This window comes from Callospermophilus lateralis, chromosome X (genome assembly GCF_048772815.1).
Source record: "Callospermophilus lateralis isolate mCalLat2 chromosome X, mCalLat2.hap1, whole genome shotgun sequence".
Classification (NCBI taxonomy): Eukaryota; Metazoa; Chordata; class Mammalia; order Rodentia; family Sciuridae; genus Callospermophilus; species Callospermophilus lateralis.
In genome coordinates, this window is record NC_135325.1 from 94,404,682 (window position 1) to 94,424,681 (window position 20,000).

Below are 20,000 nucleotides of genomic sequence, written 5' to 3' on the forward strand. Positions count from 1 at the left end.
CCGCTCAGATATAGGTTCCAGGACTGAACAGACAACAAAAATGAATAGACAAATGGCATTATGTCAAAGTAAAAAGCAAACAATTAACACAGAGAACAGGCAACTTACCAAATGGAAGAAAATGTTTAAAAGTAAGCATCTGATAAAGGATTACTATTCAAAATATATAAGGCACTCAAGTCCATAGAAAGAAAACAACTTGAATTAAAAGTGGTTAAAGGGCCCAAAGACACATACCTCAAAAGACTTTCAAAGAGCCAACAGATATTTAAATGTATCATCCTTAAGCAAAAGTGGGACAATAATCCACCATGTCCCTGAATACACCTTTCTGTTCCCCAATGCCTACGCAAGTCAAGGAAACAATAAGTGTGAGTCTGAGCCATAATGTTCAGATACATGTTATCTTGAAGGACACTAGCTTGAAATCAGGAAAAGTTAATGTTATGTATAGATAAATGCTTTATTTTTAAGTTTATACTCTACATTTGTGTTAAAGAACTGCTTTCTTGCCAAGTTTCTTGGGGAGCTATTCATACCATGGCACATCAGTGGAGATGCTGCTGCTTCTGTAGCCCATACAATGCCCCTTTCTGCAGTAACTGGTGTGGATCAGAGAGCTGTGGAGAGTAATAGGGGTGCCACTTTCTGGTGAGGTAATGGGGCACTACGTGCACCAGATGTATACCTGTCCAGCCCATTACCACAGGACTTTCTGATGAGATACTTGAGGTACTGCATGGAACAGAGGTACATCTGTTCAGCTTATCACTACTGGACTTGCTGGCAAAGTACCTGTTTAGCCCATTGCTACTGGACATAGCCCCATAAGAAGTTCTCAATAAACCTATATCTTATATCCCTTTTGGGGGTATTTTCCTTGTCTCCCCTGCCTTTCACAACTGAGGAGTAGGTGATACAATGAGAAAATACTTAACATCACTAATAATCAGGAAAATGCAAATTAAAATCACAATAAAACATCACCTTGCAATTTTCACAGTGGATATCGTAAAAAAATAAATAAATAAAGTTAAGTTTTGGTGATGATGTGGAGAAAGAGAACACTTGCATATCATTGGTGGTGATGTAAATTAGTAGAGCCATTAGGGGAAACACTATGGAATTTCCTGAAAAAAAACTATCATAATACAGCAATGCCATACTAGGTATATATGCAAAGGAAACAAGATCAGTATGACAAAGGGATATGTTCATTACAGTATTATTTACAATAGCCAAGATACATAATCAACCTAAGTGTTATTAATGAATGAATGGATAGAGAAATTGTGCAATATTATACCCAATAGAATATTATTGAATTTTTTAAAAAAGGGGAAATTTGTCATTTGTGACAACATAGATGAGCCTGAAGGACATTAAATTAAGTGAAATAAGCTAGATACAGAGACAAATGTCACATGGGTGACTGCACTTATATGTGGGATCTAGAAAAGTTTAACTCAGAAACAAAAAGTAAAATTGTGCTTCCCAGGGGTTGGAAAGACACAAAATTTCAATTAGGTGGGAGGAATAAGTTCAAAATATCCATTATAAAACATTGTTGCTATGGTTAATAGTAGTGTATAACATTCTTAAAATTATTAAGAGTGTAGATTTTGAATTCTATTGCCAACAATAAAATGAGCCATTCTTCAATACAAATATATTTTAAGACATCATGTTGTACATATATATATATATATATGTGTGTGTGTGTGTGTGTGTGTGTAATTTTATTTGTTAATTATTGATTAACTAAAATATGTAGTTACACTAAATACCATAAAATTTTAATGCATGTTTTCTGTAAAATTTAGCTTACATTGTTTTAAAAAATTTTTTTAGTTGTAGATGAACTGAATACCCTTATTTTATTTATTTATTTTTATGTGGTGCTGAGGATTGAACCCAGTTCCTTGCACATGCTAGGCAAGTGCTCTGCCAGGGGGCTTACATTCTTTTAACAAAATTAGATTCCTAAAGCCTATCTACCCATGAATACAATTTTTATACATATAGAAACAGAAAAGGTCTAGAAGAATAGAGACCAAAGGGAAATTGTCAGTGGTTTTCTCTGGGTTGTAAGATTATGAGTGAAGTTTTCACATTCTTTTCTTTTCCCCTGGAGGTTTCATCAGAAAATAGTTACTAACATTTTTTATTAAAGATAAAATCTTCTGACTTCATAGGCAGGCTGACTATAGGCATTTATCTTCTCTACCTCCAAATACTCCATTAAAGTGACAAAAAATGAAAAACAATGTATAAACACATGTCAAAAATAAAATCAGATCAAATTGAAAAATTATAGAAGTGTATTGTGAATACAAAAGAAAGCGTCACAAAATAGACTTCAAACCAAGTGGTAAGAAGTCCTGTTCATAGCAGATACACTGCAGCATATAAAGCACAAAGGAGGAAGTATTTTTGACCATTTTGTGATTGGTTGTCATAAGTTGACCTCCTTTCTAGGGCAAGTAGAGCTATTTAAACTGATTTGTCTATAGCTGATTGACTTAATTTCACTGATTTGTGCTGACAAAGATGTAAAACTTATGTTTTGTGTTTCATTTTTCATTAGAGATAGTATATCAGAAAAATCAGGATGACATGGTTATGGGCAATTTTGCCTAAAGGTATATCTAAATTGTGGCCTCAATTTTATTTTTTATTTAGCATAAGACATGTAATAGAATATACAGATGAAAGGATGCCAACAGCAAACGAACACTGTCAATAAGTTTTATAAGTAGGCAGAGGAATGCTATAGTTGTGCAACAATATCAATGGGAGATGTTTTCCAGGACTTCTGCAAAATTTGCAGATGTTCAAGTCCCTTATACAAAATTGCCTAGTGTTTGCATATAACCTACACACATTCTCACATGTTTTAAATAATCTTTATATTACTTACAATACCTAATAAAATTTAAGTGTTCGGTAAATAATTGCTATAATTCTTGTTGAGGAATTAGTGACAAGGAAAACAGTCTATGTTAAGTAGAAATGCAATTTAAAAAAATATTTTCACTGAGATTGGTTAAATCAGCAGAGGTGGCACCCATGAAAACAGAGGGACAATTGTAAATATTGTACTGCAAGGTTAAATAAACCATAGCTGGGGAAATGTATTCAACCTTAACTGCACACTAGAATCACCTGGTGAAATTTAGAACTACAAATGTCCAGTCCTGCCCCCAGAGATTCAAATTTATTTGGTCCAGGATAAAGCCTGGGCATCCAGACTTTTTAAAAGGTAATTAGATTATTATGTAAATACAGCTAATTTTGAGAACCACTGGTCTAGACAGAGCAGTGCTTTATAAATGGTAATGTACATATGAAACAACTAATGTGGTCTTGTTAAAATGCAGGTGTGATTGGGGCTTGCAAATTTATATTTTTAACAAGCTCACAATTTATGTTGCTACTATTGGTCCATGGGCACATTTCCTCTATTTTAGTGATTTTCAAACTTGAGTGTGCATCAGAATGCACTGGAGAGCTAAGCTTCACCCCAAAATTTCTGATTCCATATGTCTGGGAGGGCAGAGCCCCCATATTTACATTTCTGATTTTTTGATGTTAATACTATTGGCTCCAGAACCACACTTTCATAAAATGTTCAGCTTAGTAGGAAGCCACTATAACCTCAGAATCTCTGCAGGGGCTCCGATTTCCACGGATTAATTGAAAGGCTGTAGATATAAAATACTTCTATTCCTACTCTTTGCTCACCCAGAATTCCAGACTGCTAGCTTTTCCCCTCTCATATATAACTAAAAGCTCTTCCCTAAAGAGAGTACAAGCTCCCCAACAAAATATTCTGAACTCTAGCACTTAGTGACCTCCTGGTTTAAAAGAGGGAGAGAAGGAAGGGGGTGGGGAGTGGAAGTAAAAGGAAAATAGGACAAATTTCCACCCAATGACCCTAAAAGCAGCAGTAGTTCTGAACTCTCACTTATACATCAGAATCATAAATGCATAGAAAACAGGATAACAAATGTATATGTATAATGTTCTCTCCTACAAGTAAATTTTGTGAGGCAAACAATATTTTAACCACAAAATCTACTGTAAGAATTATAAAATTTAGAGACAGATGTAAAGAAACAGACTCAGAGGCAAAATCAGCTTCCTTAACCAACCGAAATTATTAGCTCTGTTGCATCTAATTTCATGTCTTATTTACCTTGGACTGTTATAACAAAGCATGATAGACTGGGCATCTTTGAGAGGTTTATTTCTCACAGTTCTGGAGGTTGGGAAATCCAAAACCAAGGAGGGGAAGGAAACTGTCTTTGGTCTATTCTTATAAGGGCACCAATCCCATCATAAGGGTCCCACTCTTATGACCTCATCTAAAGATACAATCTACTTATCTTCCAAAAACCCCATCTCCAACTACCATCTCATTGGGAGTTAAGGCTTCAACATATAAATTTGGGAGAGAGAGACATAATTTCCTCCATAACATTCACCAAGTTTCTCTCTCTCTCTCTCTCTCTCTCTCTCTCTCTCTCTCTCTCTCTCGTAAAGGGAAATTCTGTATTCTTCAGATGGTTAGGGACCACAAGGCTAAACAACATATAGTTGCCACAGTCTCTGGCCTTCAACTCTTTAGGTTCAAGTGCTGCTCTAACCCCAAGATGAGAATTTTTTTGCATATAAATATTCTTACTCTGCCCATATATCAGCTCTTGTAGCCTAAGGAACAGATTGACTTTTATTTTTCCATTTTAAACACACACTCACATGCACACATACACACATTAACACATACATAAATAGTAAAAGAAACATTATGAATGAAAATTCATATGATTGTATATTCCAGTCATAATTTTGCTACAATAGTCACTTTTTATGTCCTTAAAATGTAATGTTATTTAAAATTATAATTTCCATCAAACGCTTAAGGTTATTGATTTACCACTTGAAAAGGTCTCCCAATTCCTTTCTCACAGGCTTCTATTTTGTTGCTTGTTTGAATAGGGCATGGTATTTTCCCCTTTTGCTTAACTTTAAGGATCTTTAAATAATTCAGAAAGAATTGCTGGTCTCAAAATCATCTTTGCAACTATAGATAGACAATACACTAACTATATGATATTTAAAATGCTATATGACACTAAAGATTTATGTTGTATGTGTAACTTGTATTAGTAAATGATTTATATTTGTATTAACTGTTACCATATAAAATAAAGAATACCATGTCCTATGATACTTAATCCTATGGCACTACTGCATTTTATATTTCCCTACAACGTAATCTAACTTATTGTTTCACTTTCATTAAGCATCCTTAGCTACTTATTATCATCTCAATAAATTGGGATCAATTTATCTATTACCCGATTTTTGCCTCATGGTACCAAACCAGACTCCTAAAGTCTCTGAGAAATGACTCATTTATATTTTGAAAATGGCACACCACAGGGTTACAGTTAAATAATAAGCAGAACTGGGTAGCGTTGCTGGTGGTTTAATAAAATAGGAAAAATCCAAAAGAACTGCTTGGCTTAGTAATGTTGTTCCTTAGAAAATAAAACTGGAGGTTGGGTATGTAGCATGGTGGTAGAGCACTTGCCTTATATGTGTGAGGCTCCAAGTTCAATCCCCAGCACTGAAAATAGATAAATAGTACTGTTTACTTGATTAGAGAAAGTTGCCTCTTGTCACTAATTGCACTAATTGTGATAGGATGATTTTGAGGCTTATGTGAGAATGCAAGGGAAAAGGCTTCATGCCTTCCACATGTAGCATAGGGGATAATTAAAAATGAAGGTGACTAACAGTTTACACAAGCTTATCATTTTGTAGTTTCTTTTTATAAGCTTGTGGATTATTTTATTATAGAATTACATGAATATATTCATTTGCTAAATTTATTTTGTCTCACTGTGTCATCTATAAAATAATAATTTAAAAATACTAGATTGGGCTGTGGTTGAGGCTCTGTGGTAACTTGCTTGCCTAGCATGCATGAGGCACTGGGTTCGATTCTCAGCACCACAAACAAATAAAAAATAAAGGTCCATCAACAAGTAAAAAAAAAAAAAATACTAGATTGGTGCTGGGGCTGTAGCTAAGTAGTAAAGTGCTTGTCTCACATGTGTGAGGCACCGAGTTTGATCCTCAGCACCACATAAAAATAAAGATACTGTGTGTTCATTTACAACTAAAAATATTTTTAAAAAATAGTAGATTGGTCCAAGTTAATCCAGCTGCACATGCTATTTTGTTAATTTTTGGATGTTTTCTCTATTCAGTGACTCCAATGAGAAATTTCTGAGCAGAAACAAGATAATGTGATGGGTACTTCCCTACAATGCCATGCAAAAGTTATTAGGGGTATCTTTATCAACTAAGGCAGTATTCATCCATGCTTCAAAACCATCAAGACAGTCCAAACCTTAGTTCTAAAGCAGTCTTGTGTACCATTTAAACCAAAAAAGTTGGATGAGTGCATAACTTACCCCTTTCTGATAGCACATGAAGTTTGCTTTCACCCTACATATCAGAACCATGTATATGAAATAAAATCAGCATACGAGTAAAAGAGTATTCTATATATTAGAATTGTCGAGATCTAGCTATCTTTTGAGCTATTCCAAAATTAGTTGGCATTTCACTGATACAGTTCAAGCTTCTGAAATAAAAAGACTCAGTAATCCATGCTAGACATATGCTAATCATCTTGGAATAGTGCTCAGTAAAAGAGCCTGCCGAGCAAATCTGGAAACAATCACAGTCTGCCTTATATCAGAGAACTCCCAGATGTTTGTCTGATGTGGGCTTCCCTGGCAGGTGTCACCATAAGAAGTGGGTTCCAGCCAGGGTGCTGTCAGCACTGAAAAGGCATGTCACACACCTTTTCACTGTAGTGCAGAAATCAGCCTTTTCCTCCAGATTGGAAACAAGGACCATATGGCATTTATTTTTTAAAGGATGTCACTAAGGTATCTTTCAAGGTTACCAAATGACTCCCTCATCTCCCTTTTTATAATAGACAGTTGCTAATTCTATCGTTTGGGAAGTTTGAAGGTAAAAGTTTTCTTTTTGAAGTTCATACTTATTGAATTCACTGTATACCAAAGCTCAATGATTGTGGATCTTATAAACAGGATGTTTGAGACTTTGGTCAAAATACAGAGAATGAGAAAAGTTTTATTCAAGAAAAATAACACAGATGAAAAGCCAAAGAAAAATTTCTTCTCTAACATTTTCATTATATCTTCAGATCTCTGCATTTATTCCAAGTGTTCTGCTCAGTTGTAACATCCTAATGAAAAGCAAGCTAGAGCAGGGGTACATCTCAAAGATATAGCAAACCTCCTTGTGTTTGCTTCACACACATACAAACACACACCCACCACCACCACCACCACCAGTTGACACCAATGAGCTTCGTAAACTCTGTGCCTGGCAAGAAAATTGAAAATATCCAACTCTAGGGACAAGATTAAGGTGAGGAATCTGCAGTATGTCCAAGGCATCATATCTCAGTGAAATTCTTGATAACTTGCATTAGAATATCCTGAGGTGCTTGTCAAAAACATAGATATTCAACTGCGGTTGTGGCTCAGTGGTAGAGTGCCTGTCTAGCACATGCAAGACCCTGGGTTCAATCCTCAGCACCACATAAAAATAAATAAATGAAATAAATGTATTAAAAAACAGATATTCAAACCTGGGTAGTATCTACTGATACCTATATTGCTGACATTCTGTAACAGTAAGTCTGAGATGAGTTCCATGGGTTCTAGGTGATTTCTGGGTCCACTTTTAGTATGAGAATCACTGCCATGGGTAATCTAAATATTGTTTAACTCAAGTGAATTTGGGACTCCAGGTTGGTCTTGAAATTCATCTCTTTATCTCCTCTATTTTACCAAACAGCCTAAAAGCTTTCTTATAAATTCACTCATTTAGGGTGTCCCAAGAACTCAAAAGCAGTTATAGTTCAGAAACAAGTCTTCCAGAATAGTTCCACTGTGGAATTTAGCCAAAGCTCTTTCAAAAAAACTTTGAAAGCAAGTGAAGAGATGGCAAGGGCTTCTTTTTAATTAATTGCCTCATAAAGCATTTATTCCCAGTGTTTTAAAACGGGCTTACCAAGGTTTAGCTGGTAGAAAAAAATCCTTTTCCTAATCATTCCAGGTGAAAAAAAAAAAATCAAGATATTTATTATTCTTCTTTAAGCCATTAAGGTCACATATTCCAAGGCCCAAAAAATCTTGTTCATTCTTTTTCTAATAATATTTCACATCTTTTAAGCTCCACTTAAAAAACCATAGTTTTGACATCTTTTTATGGCTTGATTATTACAATGACTTCCTATCTGATCCCCTTATTCTTATCTTTCTCCTTTCCAATCATTCTTACACACTGCCAGTGAGAGTTAATAAAGCAAAAAGCTGCTCAAAAACTTATGATTCTCATATCCTAAGAGATGTCTAGACACACTTATATCTCAGTTATGAGATATGTCATGAGTTTTTCCTTTTCCTTCTGCCAGTATAAATTCTCTCCATTCTTTTATTTGGCTCCCTGTAGGTCCATGTGAAAGGGCAAATAATCACAACAAGTATATTCTTTCTCCTTAATTAGATTTTAAACTCCTCAAGAACTGGTAGAAAATCTCTGTGATCTTCTCAATACTAAGCATATAAATATTTGTTAAATAAATTAAAGACTGAATGACACTGGATTAAGCCACCAACATCTACTCTCATCTCTTGACCTAAGGTGTCAGAGAATATTTTGTGAATTTTCTACAGACTGAGAAGTGGAGTTCAATCATGGTAATCACCTCACAGCTTTCTTTTCAGCTATAAGCAATTAGTGCCAGGAGTTTCGGATCTTTTCCACTTGCACACACACACACACACACACACACACACACACACACACACACATCTACAAGAAGGATTTAAGTTGGAGAAATAATACAAATTCTATGTCTAACTGGATCCTCTTAATAGTTCCAAATTCCAATGCGTGAAAAAAGATTCCAATCTTCACCACAGTGGAAAGTCTGTGATGTGAGAACTACTTGAAATTTTCCTTCTCAGATCAGTGACAGAGGAAACCATACAAAGCTTTTAGTGGCTACAGATGTGACTGATTTAAGTCATTGTAATAATTCTTTCAAAGGCAGTAAAACCAACCATGTCAAGCAATGTTTTAGTGCTTACGTGAGTGAAACCAATTCTAATGACAAGTCAGTAACAGAATTGCATATGCTACTTAAAGATAATGCTACATTTGTTAGGAAAAATTGTATTAAACGGAATATAATTTTATGGCTAAGTGTGTCATTTTACATTTATTATTACTCTTATTATCATGATTATTATAAGTTGTGATCAATTTGTTGGGAAAAAGATGTATATAAAATGTGTCTGAACACATATTATTAAAAAATTAGAATTTGGGGCTGGGATTGTGGCTCAGCAGTAGAGCACTTGCCTAGCACATACTGGGTTTTATCCTCAGAACCACAAAAAAATAAAATAAAATAAAGGTATTATGTCCAACTACAACTAATTTTTTTTAAAATTAGAATTGTCTTTATTAACACTTATTAGTGTATTTCCAACACTGACAGAGAAATTGCTTTCAGTTAAAATTTAATTCAAATTTAAAATTAAATCTAGATTATAGTGTTATTATATGTTCATTATATTAACAAGTTAAAGTTGCAAATTAAATGTAAATGAGGACAGCTATGTTACAAATTATATATTACAAGTTCAGGGAACAGATTGGGTTTTCGAATGTGATGTTTAATGCTATACTTTAAATAACATTATATATACTCTGATTTGTCTGTTAAATGTCTAAATTTATCTTCAATGTTTTTCCCCAAGAAAATTATTTCTCTCATAAAGTTTTAAGCAGATTAAAATAACATTTAAGACAAATGAATTTAGTTTGAAAATATTTTCAATACAATCTATAACAATGGTGTATAAAGGAAAAAATGCAGGGAGAAACTGGAAAGAAAATCTAGAGAATTGAAAATAAGCACTTATTTTCTGCTAAAATTCCTGAAGTTAAGCAATCTGTTATTACTAAAATATCAGTATGTATTTAGTAAGAATGGTAGTAAAGTAAGAAAAAAATTATCTACTTTCAAAACAAAGTTCATCACTTTTTTTTCTTTGCTTTTGTGGTATCAGAGATCAAACCCAAGGCCATATGCATGATAGGCAAGCACTTTACCACTGAGCCACACCACCAGCCTTAAAAGTTTATCTTGAGAAAAAAATGCAAGTTCTAAACATAGTTAAGTGTGTAATAGCCAGAAAATGTATTATGGGGAAACAGAAAATGAATAAAGAAATTGAATGTAACAAATTATCATGAATAATTATACATTTTTTTCAAAGAAAAAATAATAATCTAATGTTGGAAATTTACAAATCATCCAGAAAAACTCAGAAAAATATTTTAGACCTTTTTACAAATTCATTAGTTGCTCAATTAAACCACAACTTTCTTTAAATTCAGTTAAATAGTGATTAGATTTGACAGTTTACATCAATGAGCATCCAGCTGCTGTCATTTCCTGCATTTAATTTTGTATGACAGTTCCTTTACTACACACATATTTAGTGTCTTGTGTTAATTCAAGCAAGATAAACTTAAGGGAGGGAAACATTTTTTCATACAAAAATTGTTTCCATTCGGATACTTTAGCAGCATAAAAATGGTTGCAATAATGGAAAAACCATCATTCAAAACACTAAATAATGGAATAAAATATAATAAAGGACCTGCATCATTAGTTCAACCCCTTCATCTTCATATGGGAAAACAAAGCCCAGATCAGGATAATTGTTTCTTCCAATGCCTCATGCTTTCTCTTGAGGGTAGGTTTCTAATGGCAGGCTTGGCTTTCAGGATGAACTTAGGTACTTGCTAAACAACCTTGTACTTCAATTTTCGAATAATACATCAGGCTTAAAATAGGAAGAACATTTTAAACTCATTTTTGATAAAAAATATAAAAGGAATTTAAAAGCCCCAGTTGTAGAGTTTAATTCTAAAATTCCCAATCTTAACTCTGAATATCTTTTAAGTTTTACACAAATTTCTGAAATGCACCTTTTGTCTTTGTCAACTACTGCCCCAAAGAATCAGTTAATTAATTGTCTGTAAATACAACTTGTAAAGCAACAAAGAGGGTAGGTTTTGTTTTACCAGAGAGTTTAGTGCAGGAGTGTTTATTGCTTAGGTACTTGCTAAACAACCTTATACATTTTATTTAATACATTTAATTTAAAATAATATAACTTATAAAGATGCATGCCCAAAATGATATGTAAATTATTATAAAGAAAGTACCTATCATATTCTTGGTGCCTCTGCATTCAAACATAGTCTCCTGGGCTTTTTCTCTGCTTCCCTTTACTCCTTTACCAACTTTACTTCTATATAAAGCTTCTGAAGAGTGAGACGTGACTATTTGCATCACTGGACCCTGATAGTTTCACCCTTTACACCTGTATCCCTGGTAAACACTGATAGGATGCATTGCTGGGAATAGGGAGGAAAAATATAATGAAAATAGTAACCACCTGAAAGATGGGCAGGCTCCATTCTAGAAAACTCAAGACAAATATTGAGTAGGAAATAAGTGAGTTTGCCTTTCTCCTCTGGTGCATGCCACAAGGATGGATGCTGTTTTATTAGAGGATAGTTTTTGAGGCAAAACTCATATCACATAAAATAATCATTATAAAGCAGTATGCAATTCAATGGCACTTAGTACATTCTAAATGCTTTACAGCTGTAACTTCCATTGAGCTACTAACAATTCATCACCCCAATGGAAAACTTGACAGGCATTAGTCAATCATACCCCATTACCCTTCATCCTAACCCCTCACGAACTCCAATCTATCTTCTATCTCTATGGATCCACATATCCTGGATATTTCACAAAGATAGAATTGTCACTATTTGTATCTGCTCCTTTCACTTAATGTTTTTGAAAGCCATCCATATTTTATTATGGCTGAATAATATTAATGGGCATTTGGGTTATTGCTACCTGTGGGTTATTTTGAATAGTGTTCTACCATGAACTTCTAAGTAGAAACTTTTATTTGCATTTCTGTTTTAAATTCTTTTACATATTTAACTAGGAGTGAAGTTGCCAAGTCAATTCACAATTCAATGTGGTTGATTTTGAGGAATCAATATTTTTAAGAAAGTAGCTGTACCAATTTACATCCCACGAACAATGTAATAAGGGCTCCAGTTTCTCCACATCCTGACAATTTTTTTAATATTTTGTTTTGTTTGTTCATCATATTACTGGGTGTAAAATGGTTTTAATATTTATTTCCCTAATAACCAATGATTAGTAGCATCATTTCATGTGATTTTTACCATTTGTATATTTTCTTTTTCTTTTTATTGATCATTTAGAAATTATACACACACAATATATGTATATATAATCATGTCATCTCTAAATAGATAGTTTAATTGTTCCTTTTGAATTTTTAATTTTTCCTTGATTAATTTTTAGTTATAATTATTATATGTATACATAATATGTCAAAATACACTCTACTGTCGTATATATCTAGAAAGAACAAATAAATTTTTTTAAAAAATTAAAAACTTAGGGTACATTTTATGACATAATCACAAAAGTATGAAATATAATTTGTTCTAATTCAGTCCCTAACAGTTCTCCCTCTCCCTGTGCCCCTCCCTCTGCTCTACTGGTCTTTCTGAATTTTACTTTTTTTTAATTAGCGTTTTGTGGATATATTTGATGTTGGGATTCTCTGTGCTATATTCATGTATGTACATATGAAAGTTAGGTCAGATTCATTCCACTTTTCTTTCCTTTTCCTGTCCTGCCTCCCTCCCCCTCAATCCCCCTTTGTTTACTCCATTGATCTTTTCTTCATTTTGATGAAATTCACACTCTTCTTTCTTTCTTCCTTCCTTCCTTCCTTCCACCTGCCCTTCCACCTTCCCTTCCCTCCTCATCCATCCATCCATCTTTCTTTCTTTCTTTCCTTCCTTCCTTCCTTCCTTCCTTCCTTCCTTCCTTCCTTCCTTCCTTCCCTCCCTCCCTCCCTCCCTCCGTCTTTCTTTCTTTCTTTCTTTCTTTCTTTCTTTCTTTCTTTCTTTCTTTCTTTCTTTCTTTCTTTCTTTCTTTCTATTGTTGTCTGATTGTTCTAGCTTGGACTTTCAGTATAATATTGAATAGAAATGGTGAAAATGAACATCAATATCTTTTTCCTGATCTTAGAGGGAAAGTTTTGAGTTTCCACAATTGCAATGGTGTGAGGTATGATGTTAGGTATGAGTTTTTCATAAATATTCTTTATCATGTTGAGGGTGTTCCCTTTTATTACTAATCTTTTGAAAGGGGGTTACACTTCTCTATGATTTTTCTTCATCAATTAAGATGATCATGTTATATGTCAAAGTATTATATTCTTTCTTATTTTTGTATGGTTTGTAGTAATGTGCCCAGTTTCATTGATTTCATGTTATTATTAGGTACTGGGCATTGAACTCAGGGGCACTCAACCACTGAGCCACATCCCCAACCCTATTTTGTATTTTATTTAGAGACAGGGTCTTACTGAGTTGCTTAGCACCTTGCCTTTGCTGAGGCTGGCTTTGAACTCATGATCCTCCTGTCTCAGCCTCCTGAGCTGTTGGGATTACAAATATGTGCCACCATGCCCGGCTCATTGATTTTACAAATTTGATAATTCTTTATTTTTTAAAATCTAATCATTGGCTCATTATACTAAAGGTCTGTCTAGTTTGTTAGTCTTTTCAAAGAATCAACTTTTGATTTGGTTATTCTATCATTTTTTATTCTCCATTTCATTTATTTCCATTCCAATTTTCTTAATTTTTCCTTCTGCTAGATATAGGTTTAGCTTGTTCTTCTTTTTTAGTACCACAGGTTTTACATTATATTATTAATTAGGGAATTTTATTTTTTTATGTAGGCCTTTTCAGCTGTATATTATCCCACTGCCTTCTGTTTTCTATGGTTTCTGATAAGGAAATTGTTAATATTGTTGATCCTTTATACATGAGAAGTCACTTTTCTTGATGCTTTAAAAATTCTCTCCCTTTTCTTGGCTTTCACCAGTTTATGATATGTTGAGTATAGATTTCCACGAGCTCAGAGTTCCTTGGTTTGCTTGGATGTGCAGATTGATATTTGTGTTTCTTATTTTTATCAAATTTGGGAAATTTTGGCTACTTATTCTTCGAATATTCTTCCTGCCTCTCTCTCTCTCTCTCTCTCTCTCTCTCTCTCTCTCTCTCTCTCTCTCTTTCCCCCTCTCCTTCCCCCTCTCTCTTCCTTCCCTCACTCTCTCCTTACTCTTCTTCCCACCCTCCATTTCTGGGACTTACATTGTACATATTTTAGTGCACTGTATATTGTCCCATGGGGATCTTATGCTACTCATTTCTGTTCATTCTTTTTTGTTGTTGTTCCTCAGACTGGATATTGCAATTGATTTAGGTTCAATTTCTATTCTATTTCTATTCTATTTCCTCAAATCTTCTGTTGAGCCACTCTAATAATTTTCTTATTTAAGTTATCATACTTTTCAGCTCTAGAATTTCTATGTGGTTCTTCTCCCTTTTTATTAATTTTTTTCTTAAATAAGGGGAATATTAATATATTCTTAATATACTAATATATTAAGTAACAAGTGTAAATTATCATAGAACTTTTGGATGGTGGAGTAAGGACCTCTATAGATATGCAACAAAACATTGGAAAAGTTGAAAAAACTCAAAAAGTATTGTAATAAACAAAGATAATTTATTTTTAGAAGTGGCTGAATATTGGTAAGAAAAGAAAGGTTTATGGTCTTTTGCTTATCCAATACTCCCATAATTTTCATGAGGGAATTGCTCTCTCTAATTATTTTGACATGTTTTTCTTTAGTTCTTTTTATGTAATCATAATAGATTTAAAGACTTTAGCTAAAAGGTCAATATCTAGGCCCCTTAGTAACATTTTCTATTAACTTTTTTCCTATGTATGGGCCATACTTCCTTATTTCTATGTGTACCTCACAATTTTTGTTGCAAATTGGACATGTTAGATATTATTTTATGGTAATTCTTGAAATCTGAGTTACTCCCTCACTGTCAGTTTTATTACTTTTCTTTATTATTTTACCTGCTGTTTGTTCATTTAATTGCCTTCCTGAACTAATTCTATAAAGTAACTGGCCAATGTATATTCCTTTTGCTAGGTTACTGGTCAGCTAATGATTGGGCAGAGGTTTCCTTGAAGGCTTGAACCCAGTACATCTTGCAGTCTTTTCCAAGAGATTCTGTATAAATTGGAGCATGCCTTCAACATTCAGTGAGGCAGTTTACAACTCTTAGTCTTCCCATTCTGCTTGTGCAAGGGCTCAAGTTCAAATAGAGATAAAAGACTGGTTTCTTCCCATCTCTTTCCACAATGTGCAAACAACTCTGCATATGCACATAGCCTTCTAGAATGCCTAGGAAATTGCCCCATGAGCACCTTATTCTTCATATAAGGATTCTTTTAAGCTTTTGCTCAGCTTCTTGTTTGAGCCAACTGGTATTACTATCTCAGACAACTGTAATGTTAAACAATTGCCACTGTTTCATTTTCACAAATGTACTGGGGCTGAAGACGTTTTTGTACAGTACACTAGGAGTTAGGTATAATAACTACAACGTATATGGAATAGGTGTTTTCTTCCTGGGAGCTACAGGATAGGCCAAATAATAGCAGAGCTCTGGAAATGGGTATGTTCTAAAAATTGGACTTTTTGAAGAGTTCTTCCTCTAGTTATAACTGAAAGCCTGCTTATTCTCACAGCTCTATGAGGTTTCAAGTTTGTAAAGAAGGGATTGGTTAAACAAAAGACCATAAACCTGCTTATTAATATCCAGTCATTTCTAAAAATAAATTATCTTTGTATTGTTACACTCTTTTGATTATTTTCCAGAGTTCAGAAAAAATTGAGTTTTTTTCAATTTTTCCAGTCTTTTGTTGCTTTTATGGACAGGCATATCTATAGAGGTCCTTACTCTACCATCCAAAAGTTATGTGATGGTTCACATTTATTAGAGTTAGTGTTCAGTGTTATTGAGTGATTTGACTTAAAAATCTCTATTAATAAAATATATATTTTTGTAGCATATCATATCAAAAACAGAAGATATTAATGTAATTGGAATAATAAATATAATTCAATAAATGTAGATATATGCATTGGCATATTCCTGTGAAAGGTATTTCTCTCAGATATATCTACTACATAATACCTTCTGTATATTGAAATTATGCTACTATTGCAAAAATATCCTGTGGATAAAGTAAGACATGTTCACAAAACTAAAACTGAGAAACTATGTCAAAATATCTAGATAATACAGCAGATGATTTAAAATAGCAAAAACAAAGCTTGTTAATGTCATAATGGCAATGTATATTTATCCTTCCACATCCAGTCTCTATATGATACATAGAACAAAGCTATTAGGAAAGTGGGTAAGTTTAATTGGCCTAATGAGAATAGAACTAGAACTTTTGTCTCTATTGCATAGTGGCTAAACTTAATTAATCCAACACTTACTTTGGATATTAGAGTATACTCTGTTACTTCTGCAAGGATGAAGCATGAATGAAAGATATAAAAATCCTCATTTGGAAAGGGTTTCAACCTCCCCTAGCAAATATTTTACCAAATCCTTGTGTTTCTTTGATATGGTTATCTTCTAATAAAAGAGCTAGCAAAAGTGAGAAGCAAGCCCATTTACAAAATAATTAGCTATTTAAAAACTGAGGTTTCACACTAGAGATCTACATACATTTGGGGGGAATCACTTATTTGACAGATAACACTTGAAGGAATAAACTAGCATATTATTTCAGTTTCTTATAGACAAGAGGGAAAATTGCCTTTGTAATTAGGTATCTATGAAGGCAATTAAATTGCTTTTCAATCTTGTACTTTTGAAAAAATGCATCTTCTCTGGCTTAGTAATGAAATAGAAATAAAAATGGATCTATAAATCTTATTTGCACTTAGCTATAGTTGTTGGAGCAGTTTTGTTCTTCTGGCTTCAGAACTGCAAAAGTTGTTGACATGCTCCCCACAAAATGATCCCTTTCATGTGCACTTCAGTTATATCTCAGAGCAACCTACACAATAGGATATATGGAAATAATAGCACACTTGTGCCACAGAGAAATATAGAGACATGTTAAAGAACAAATTATGGCATGCTACAAAACAGTGTTCTCAAATTTTAATATATATGTATATCACCCAGAGTAACTTGTGAAAATGCAGGTTTTTATACAGGAATTCTGGGTAGAGACTGAGGTTCTATATTTCTTAAAAAGTTCCCATATGAGATAAAGTCTGATGTTCCTTGGATCACACTTTTTTTGAGTAGAGAAGAAGTGAATATATATGGTTTCTGATTTGGGCTTTACCATAACACATCATGTTTGTTATTTTCCTTTTTTTATATTAATTCATTTCTGGTTCCTTTTTTGTTATATTAATTCCTTTCTGGGACCAGGAAAGACATAAACAAATTTAAAGACATCAAGTCACTAAAATTATAAACAAAAATAATATATCCTGTGGATAAAGTAAGACATGTTCACAAAACTAAAACTGAGAAACTATGTCAAAATATCTAAAAAGATAATACAGCAGATGATTTAAAATAGCGAAAATGCTATCCCAGTTTTGCACAGAGTGCCACAAATAGAGCATTGGATTTGGTGTCAAGAATCTTTGAGTTATAGCATGGGCTATACTTTATCTAGCTAGATGAGTGATTCCTTAGGCAGCTCATTGGCCTCTCCCCCTGCCAAGTTAAAAAAAATGGATTTGAAATAACGGACCTCCAAGTTCCCTTGTAGCTCTAACACTTTTTTTCTCTGTGTTCCTCTTGTGAAACTTTTGGCCAAGATAGAGAATTTTTCTCCCTTTTTAAATCTCTGATTTTTTTTTTTATCTAAGGGATGCCATAATTCCTTTAGGTTGAAGGAAAATATGAAGTTACTCAGAGGTGGATAACTAAGTGAATGCCAGGTTTCCATATAGGCAGCATTAATTTGATGGCCTTTCAAGTCCTTGGTAAATCAAATGGGTTTACTCCTCCAGCCCCCACCAACAGTGAATTGACCCAGCTGGACTTTGTCTAAGGTCATAATTCCAAGTGAGGTTCTGCCAAAGGCCATTACCCAAGTTTAGAGGAACATCCACCCTACCACTTCCCTTGTCTCACAGACTGGCCTATTAATTAATTACAGATGGAATTTTCTGCCCATTTATGTCATTGATGGAATAACAGAAAGGTCAACCAGATCCATTCTAGATGTTCATAGTTACCAATACTGTAAGAAGATTTCTTGGTGCCTTTAGCAATAATGCAAGTGACCTCTCAGAGAAATTTAGAAAAATGTCATAAAAGTCTGTAAGAATATTTTTCTTTAAATTGTAATTGAGAAATAGTAGAGTGATCTAGTTATGGGATAGGGTTTGGATCTTCATTCTGCCACTGTATGAGAATGGGGGAAATTGACCTTTCTTGAGCTAGTTTCCTCCCATATATGATATGATTGTTTGGAGGATTAAATAAGGTTTGTTACTCAAACTGTTATCCACAGATCAGCAGCATCAACATCACCTAGAACTATGTCAGACACGCAGAATTTTAGCCATGCTCCAGACTTAATGAATCAGTATCTTCAGTTCTACAGGATTAATATATGTTTGTATGTCATTCATATGCACATTGAAGGTTGAGACGGACTGCTGTATGCCAAGAATTCAGCACAGTGCCTATTTTATAGGAAGCATTCAGTGATCAGGGATCATTCATGTTAGAAATTTTCTTTCTCACTTGAGCCTAACCGCTACTCCAAGATGTTGGCATGGCAATTATTTCTAGTTTGCCTAACTTTCTGCTTTCATTGCCTGGATATGCCTCCAGCCTTTTTATTACCATAATGCCATCTGGCTTTTGTTCTGTTGTGTTTCCCCAACTCTCCTCCATCTCTCATAGTTATCAGGATTTGAGGATCTATTTTAATGAATACCACAGTAGCTGACATACAGAGATTACTTCCATATTTTACATATTTACCACATATTTACTTTCTGGACTGAAACATGTCACATTCTATTTCATATCTTGGTCATTTTTAATTTAGTTGTTGACATGGAATCAGAAGTTAATATTATGTCCCTATCTTTTTCTAACTTTGTTATCTCAGGTAAGTCACTCGAATTTTTTGAGCTTCTTATGTGAATCATAATTATTTATGGTAAAATAGGTATAGCATTCCATAGTACATGCACAATAAATTATACCACTTAATATTGTCATCATTGTATTTTTATTTTCACATTATCTCTGTCACATTTTCCTCACAAAAACTAGACAAGTAGTATTACATCTACATCCAAATAAAAAAATGAAATCTTAAAATGTGAATTAATGATTTGCCTAAAGCCATACAGTTAATGGGCAAAGAACCACCCTGCCTTCCCCCCCTATATCACATTAATTCATGATGTAAGTAACAAGGAACAGCATAAAAAAACTATGTATTTGGGCAAGTGAACAGAATTGAGAATGCCAAATGGGGGTATAATCAATGGTCATTCTGGGGAAATTGCCTCTGGTTTAATACAAGTATATCAAAATCAAACTAGTTAGGGTTCAGGTTATAAGCCTGAAATTAGATGCTAGAATAGGAGGCTATACCAAATAACCATCCTCACAATATCAGCTTCAGAAACAGCCCAGAGACTACTGCATTAAGTCAGTGAAGACTCTTTTTTACTTGCCTCCCTTAGAGAATCACATATCTATAACTGGATGCCTCAAGCATGGGCAATACTAGCGGGCAAATTGAATTAATGAGTAAAGAATTATTGGCAAGTCCAACTACAAAACCCTCT